The 8,179-nt window shown below is 27.3% G+C and overlaps 1 long non-coding RNA gene across 2 annotated transcripts; it reads right to left on the reverse strand.

Annotated features, from left to right (window-relative positions):
* Positions 1-2,020: 2,020 nt before the first annotated feature.
* On the reverse strand, positions 2,021-6,549 carry LOC106376433. Of its 2 annotated transcripts, XR_007318467.1 has the most exons (5): positions 6,255-6,548; positions 6,077-6,164; positions 5,854-5,971; positions 5,414-5,759; positions 2,021-2,394 (listed from the first exon to the last, which is right to left on the reverse strand). It is a non-coding gene; the product is annotated as an uncharacterized LOC106376433 (long non-coding RNA). The 2 variants fall into 2 exon arrangements; XR_007318466.1 differs by having other exon boundaries at positions 5,854-6,164; positions 6,255-6,549.
* Positions 6,550-8,179: the final 1,630 nt, after the last annotated feature.

An 8,179-nucleotide genomic window follows, 5' to 3' on the forward strand; every position in this document is an offset into this window, starting at 1 on the left:
CTTCTTTGCCTCTTGAGAGCATAAACTACATCAATGGCGGTCACAGTCTTCGTTCACCGTGGTCCGTGCTTAGGTGATGGTATCGCGAACGTTGGAACTATTTTTTGAACATTATGAATAGTGTATTCATACGTCAAAAATTGAAGTTTTATTTGAATGAAAAATAGAGGTATAATGTGTATTAGAATTTGATCTACGCCCCTTACGAATATTTGATTTAACGTGTGTTCAACGTAAACTCATAAACTGCTAGTTTGATAAAAAAAAAATCCATATATATATTTTATGTTTTGTAATTTACATATAGAGTAAAATATATTATTTTATAATAGAGATGTTTGATAATAATTATTTTATTTGTACATATTATAATATTATAAATTTTATAACTTGATACAATTTGATGTAATATAGGAAAATGTTATCTCTTTAATTCATGTGATTTAGTTAATATTCGTACAATAATAATAATGGTCAATATATGAATATCAATTTGGTTAGATAAACTTCAGAATTGTAATTAATTAATTTAAATTGATTTTAAATACAGTGGTAAAATATGTAAATAAAAATAAATAAATAAGGAAGTACTTAATTTATTATAAATACAAGAGATAAATGTGTAAATAAAAGAAAGTATTAAAAATACTGCTATTCATGTTTCTAGACAATTCTCATTTATAATGTTATTAGGGGTTGGGCCGCCTTACGGATGGGTGAGTTTATGCTAAAATTATTTTATACTAAAATATAATTTTATAAAATACTTAAAATTTTACTTTATACTGAAAATAATAAATGTAATCTATTATATTCTAAAATTATATTGTAAATTTAATTACATTTTGTTGGTTTGAGTTGAAAAGACCACTAACAATTTTTTTGTAGAGAACAAAAAATTGTTAAATTAAAAAATTAAAGAAAATGTAATGATTTCTATTTTTATATTTTATTTCTATTTCAAATTGATATTGTTGAAAAAAAATTCAAAGTACGAATAACTACTATCTTTTATTTCTAAAAATATCAGATTTTAATATTATTACAATACCTAATTTTCACGATAATAAATTAATACACTCACCTCCAAGCTTAATCAATTGGAAATCAAATATAATGTGATAAAATTATATAAAATGTTATATTTTAAAGTAATATATAAATAGATTCAATAATGTTATAAATAATAATTAATATATATTATATAACAACAAATGATGTTTAAAATATATGTTTGTCTCAGTTTATATTAGATTTTCAATTTATAATGAACTTTTCTTTAATTTTTAGTGTTTTACTAATTATTTTAGCATTTGCTGTAAAATATAACAAATTTTCACAATGATTTTTTAGTTATTTCATTTCCATAGTGATGTGTTCAGGTTGTTAATACAAACAAGTCAAAATCATCTACTACGGTTGACATTTTTATCCATTGAGAAGTTAAATTAAAAGTAATGTATGTTTAGTTTAATTATTATAATAATCAATTAGTTTAATTTTTTTTCATAGTAGAAAGATTGGTTCTTGGAATGCTAAAGAGAATACTAGTAACATCAACTAAATGAGGATTTGGGACGTTACGAAGCCATATTTACAAAATTAATGTAATTTAAGTTTAGCGCTACGACTTCAACAATGTTAGATCCTTGGAAGCGAGTAGGAGTAAGACAATGTGCAGTCAGACCAATTCATTGACTGGATGTCAGATTAGTAGACTGACAATTAAAAACAACGTCTCAAATATGAAAACATGAGCCAATATGCGAAATGTAAGGTTTTGAGAGCACACAAGATTTTGTGGACTGTAGACCTTACTATTTATGTTTAGTATAGTGACATGTTAATTCCCATTCTATTTTTTTTTATTTGTGTGTCGGTTAATTCAAATATATTTGTATTTTATGTGTTTATTTCATGATTAGTGGTAAGTTCACTTTCACATTATGAATTATGTTTTTACATAATATATCTTGGCAGATTTTGGTTTGCTAGATTTCTGATTGTTTTTTCAAGAATCTAATGTATTAAAACAAGAGTATATTTTGTACTCAGTCCTGAGTTTTTCTGATAATTACAAGTGAATGCCACTGAATTAATATTAATTATTTAAAAAAATTAGTCATCATTTATTATTTTATAAAACTTAACAATTTCAACGCTATTTCATGCAAGATGCTTTTTCGATTCTCACTCTACTTTTACCCAGCGAAGTTACTTGAAGAGCAACAACAAAAGGCAGAGCTTGATCACGTTTTTTCCATAAAAATTCCTCATAGTTTAAGATTAATCCAGTTGGATCATCAAAATGCAGCAACAAACACCTTGCTTGCTGAACCTTCTTTCGATTTCTCACTCAACCTCTACCCGAAGAACATAACTCTGTTTCGTTGCCTGCAACAACAAAAGACAGAGCTTGATCAAAAGTTCCATAAAAAAACCTCGTAAAATTCAAGATTAATACAGTTTGATCATCAAAGTGCAGCAACAAACACATTGCTTGATTAAGCTTCAATAATCGAGTACTAATTATTAATCCAGTTTTGTATATAGTTTTCAGAGTTCAAAAGATGTTTATACACATCTTTCTAAGTTTTGTTTTAGGCAAATTTAATATCGATAAAGAACACCCCCAGTGCTGATTCTTAATCCAGATATATATATAGCTTCCAGTGTTTAAAAGATGTATAGACACAGTTTAGTTGTATCTTATATATTAAAACATAAGTCACAACTTTGATTAATGTGTGATTTTTTTAAAAATGGACCTAATAGACCTATTCCTAGAAAGTTATATCTTATATATTAAAACAAAAATTACAACTTTGATTCATGTGTGATTTTTTTTAAAAATGAACCTAATAGACCTATTCCTATAAAGTCATATTACATTTAATCTATAATCTTATCATTTAAATTTTGGCCCTACTAGAAATTTTTATTGGGCTATCAATAATTAGATTTAAACAATAGATGATCTATTGGATTTATAGATAGTACAAATTAAATAGATATAATTTAATGTTGTAATACTATACCTTTATTTAAATATTTGTCGATGTTAACTTTTAAAATTATAAAGATTTTTTTTTTAAATAACAAAAATCATATTATCTAACAATGATTAATCTTTACTACCTTAAATGAATGAATTTTTTTTTAAACTATATAGTTTATTTTAAAAATTAAACCAAAACTAAATGTTTAATTATTTACTCGATAATATAAATTTATGAAGCGAAAAATTTAATTTTTTAAAAACTTTCTAATTTTGTGAAATGTTACAATATCTTTGGATATGACAATAAAATAATATTTTACTAATCTTGATATATATAGTTACGATTTTAATAATGAAATAATAATACGAAAATATATATATAGAAAAAGATACAAATACATGTGAAAGTTTGAAACAATCTATTCAATGAAAAAAATATACTGTAAACTTATTATGTTTTAAAAATTGATATACATATATATTATAATATATACCAATTTAGAATAAAAGAAAGCGTTTATATAAAAATAAATAAAAACAAAAATCCGCGCGGTTGCGCGGATCGAGATCTAGTTCTTGATTAAAGCGGAATTAGAAAACGATAGTTTTAGTTTGCTTTTATAAGTTTATATATTTCGTGATTAACAAAATGTATAAAGCTGGTTTCATTATACCATCTCTTTCCATATACCATCATTTTTGGATTCGACATTTAATTTTAAAATAATTAATCGAGATATAATATAAAACTAGACCCTGACCCGCGCGCCAGCGCGGATATGAATTTTTGGTTTATGGTTATTTATTTAACTAAATGATGTATTTGTAATATTTGATGTATTATATTCACCAAGTAAATAATTTTTTTTGACATCTTAAACCCTCTATTTATGATGAATATTCGATATCATATACAAAATTGAACAAATAGACGTAATTAGAGAATTGTAGACGATATATAAAAACAATGGTTATTAATGTAAAATATGAAGAAATATTATATCATGACTTAGTATGGCATAAAAGATTATAAATTAGTTATACATGTTTAAAGAAACTAAAATAATTTTTAAACTTCTATGAAAAATTTAACATATAAAAAAGAGTGATGAATTAGTCATCAAATTGTAAATAATTTCATACTTTTGTTAATAATAAATTATTTAAAGTCTTTGTTTTTCGTCAAGATAATTATTAAAGGCCATATTATGAAAGTCATATTATGAAAGCCCATGTTGTAATCTTTTTTTTTCTGGGAAGTGGCGGTGAGTTCCGAGTTCGACCTTTACCTTTAACTCTTCGTTTTGTTTAATTTCTATGTCGGTAAAAGATTAAAAAAAATCTCTCTATCTTTTTCAATGTTCAATTTGAAGCTTATTATGCGAAAATCATACGCAAATATAGGCAATTGGTTGGAATCTTTATATCTTTATATTCTTATAAATTTTAAATTTATTGTTTCCTCTTCTGCAAGCAAATCAATTACCGAAGTAATAGATCAATTGGTTGGAATCAAATCTATACTATTAAAGCAGGATCCTATTGTCATAATTACCTTAGTCTGCCCTCTTTTTTTTTGCTTTCTTACATTTCAAAGAATAAAAAAGGGTATTTACGTGAATTACGTTCAACACGTTTTGTTGAACGATTTTTTGAAATGGCCCAAGCTTGATTGTTAGCCCAATCGATTTTCTCCTTACCCATGTGTCTAAATGGCCCACGGCAAGCAGATATTAGGCAAATTCAATAACAAATATTTAAAATCTTAACCGTATAAATTCTCTAACAATTTTTCCTTTAATGAATCATAATATACTAGCTTGCCCATGAAGCAAACGTAATAACTACCCAAATATTTGTTTCATTTAATTCGTTTATGTTAAAAAGATATCTAAACCAACAGAATTGTAAATATTGTTAAGATATGTAAACAACCGTATGAAATATCGATCTCTAAATATCTTTTCTTGATCAATACTCTAACGATTTCCTATAGAAAACTAAGAATATACGAGAGATATTTTTTTACCAGACATTTAGAACCATCGATTAACCTACTACTATATAAACACCTTCAACATGCCTAAGCTTTCTCACATTTACTCACAACTACTTTAGCAATAAAAAAAAATGTCTACCGCAATGAAAGTGACCCCTTTGAAAGATGTGAAACCCTTCAAGAGTGGCTGGAAAGTACATGTGAAGGTTCTGCACTCTTGGAAGCAGTACAACCCAATGCACGGGGACACCCTCGAGATGGTCCTATCCGATGAAGCTGTGAGTGTTCTAATACGTAGTTGGTTATTTGTTGTTTAGCGTAATATGTAGCTTTACGTTTGTTCACTAACTTTCTTTTTGTTTTTTAACCTGAACTAGGGATGTAAAATACATGCCTCTTGCAAGAGAACTTACATGGAGAGTAAAGGCCGCCTTCTTCCTGTTGGAGCATGGAGGCACATTCAGAATTTCACCCTCAGTCCTTCAACTGGCATGTACCGAGCAACCGATCATCCCTTCAAAATGAGCATCATTCAGAATACGGCAATCACAAGGTCTCCTCTTACCAACGAAGACATGTTTCTAAGCTTGGTGGACTTCCAGACTGTTTTGGGTGGATCACTCAAAACATGTTTTCTCATTGGTAATTATTTACGCAATCTTCTTATCTATTGTACTCTCGTGGCCTCTGGCTAAGTATTGATGTTTTTTTTCAGATGTGATTGGTCAAGTTGTGGACTTGGGAGATCTTGAAGAAGATCTAAGCCATTTTTAATAAACATACTTTTAAACATAGATTCTAAAGCCGTCAATAATAATTCATCAGAAATTAGACTTTGTCAAAACAATCTTACGCTTTATTGGGACAGTTACTTGGCTTTTATTTAGGCAGAGATGTTGTCGAATCAATTTTAATTGATCAGATTTTCACCCGCTTCTGAACTTCGTCGGATTCTTGGAAACCATTCCAATCTCACATGCAAAAAAAAATCCAAAAAATGTTACATGCATATATTTGGTGACTAAATATCTGAGATTAACTTTTAACAAATGATTAAAAACTTAAATTATACTTACCGATTAGTTTTCTTTCAAATCTGATTATCACTCGGCGAAATTGAAACCCAAATATCAAACAACGGAAATAGAAATGAAGCCTTCGGATCTGACATGCAAAACAGTTACCAAATATTTCTTTAGATCTTCATCGAAAACGATCTATATAATCTGAAGAACAAAAGATTGAAAAAATAACCTTAAGAGACAGGAATACGAGAAGTCCTTGGTGGATCTTACGAGTTTCCAACCAACGGTTTGATTTTGTTTCCAAATCAGATTTGTTACCCTCATCGTTGAAGATCTTCAAGCCATCGTTACAGTATTTACCGGTATTGATATTGATTTCTGAACCTTCAATCGCCATGGATGGGGATGAAGCGTCGATTTGTTCCTTTCTATTATTTTTTCCTTCAATCGCCATGGATGGGAAAAGAAGCGTCGACAGATTTGGTCTTTTTTCCTTTTCTGTTTTTTTTTCTTTAAACATAGATGTGTCCGTCCCTTACCACCTATTTGGTCGGTGAAATATTTTATTTGGGCACTAATACTAAGTTCAAAAATAATTAATTATTCAACTATTGTTAATATAGCTGTATAATAACCAAAAAAATAAGCAGAAAATTATTTTAGTATATTCTTTTCTGAATATAATTTAAGCATTTATAAAATAGTTGCATTTTTTATTGAAAATATATATATTTATTAAAAATAATATACTAATTTGTGAACAGTTTAAATTATACAAAATCTCTTTACAAAAATAAATAAACAAGATAATAAAATTTATTTATTAAAGTTATACAAATTTTGATGCATAAAAAAATAAAGTTCAATTTTGTGAACATAAATGTTTCATTTAAAATGAAACATGATAAAGAAAAAGATAAAAAAAGTTATATAAAATAAAACACAAATATATGAAAATATGATATTTACTAAAAAAATTCCGTTTATAGAAAATTCGGTTTATGGAAACTAAACCCGCGCTTTCAAAGCGCGGGTCAAAATCTAGTATATTCTTATAATTAGTGTAATTATGGTTACAGTTTCTATATTTAATAGGTACATTAAAGATACGACTTTGAAGATATTCTGTTTTGATTAATAGAAGATATTGGATTTTGAGTTTGTATTTATTGATTTGTTTTTTATAAAGCTTAGAAAATCAGTGGGATGATTGGTTGGTTGATACATCCTATAAAGAAAACGAAAACTATAGGTGGTTTGACTATCATAATTCGATCGATGCATGATGTAAGTTGACTATATAAAACTTGAGCATAATCATTTCAAACTAAAGTATAGGTAGGTTATATGCATTTATTATATTGTAGTTAATATATTTTAAATATTACATAAGTCAAGTGATTCACGTTTTCGTAAAAATAAAATTCAAGTTCATTATTGTGCCGTACTCGTCCGTAATAAGCTACGTTAAATATGATGTATTTTTAGGTTCATTTAATGACATTAAGTTTAAATTTCATTAAGGAAAACTCATTAATTTAACTGGAAAAGACAAGCATTAAAATAGGTAGGTTCATTTAATGACATTAAATTTAAATTTGATTAAGGAAAACTCATTAATTTAACTGGAAAAGACAAGCACTAAAATAGGTAGTTTAATTTAATTCTCAGTGGCATGGAAGTGTAAATAAGTTAGAAAATTTAGGGGTATTTTTTAATGGGTAATTCCCTTTTAATAATATAGATTAGTTGACAAAATCTAAACTTAACAAATCCTAATTACAAACGTATCTCCTACATATCACGCAATCCTAATAACTATATTGTGTTGTGAAACTAGATAATATAATCTATGTTTTTGTATTATTCTTAAACATAAGAAACCCTTTATATATAGGGAATTACACCGTCATAGAATAATGGAAAGACTAAAGAAAGGAAATACAAATATGAAAAGAGTACAAATCATAATCTAATAAGGAAAATGCAAGATGCCGATTCTCTCTCTCTCTCTCTCCTCATGGTCGACTCTCTCTCTCTAGCATTGGACCGGTTATGAACCGGGCCGTTTATTGACATCCACAATTTGATTTATAACACTCCCCCTTGGATGTCATAACCATACAGGGATTGTAATATGCTTTAGATGTTGCC

This window comes from Brassica napus, chromosome C1 (assembly GCF_020379485.1).
Source record: "Brassica napus cultivar Da-Ae chromosome C1, Da-Ae, whole genome shotgun sequence".
Classification (NCBI taxonomy): Eukaryota; Viridiplantae; Streptophyta; class Magnoliopsida; order Brassicales; family Brassicaceae; genus Brassica; species Brassica napus.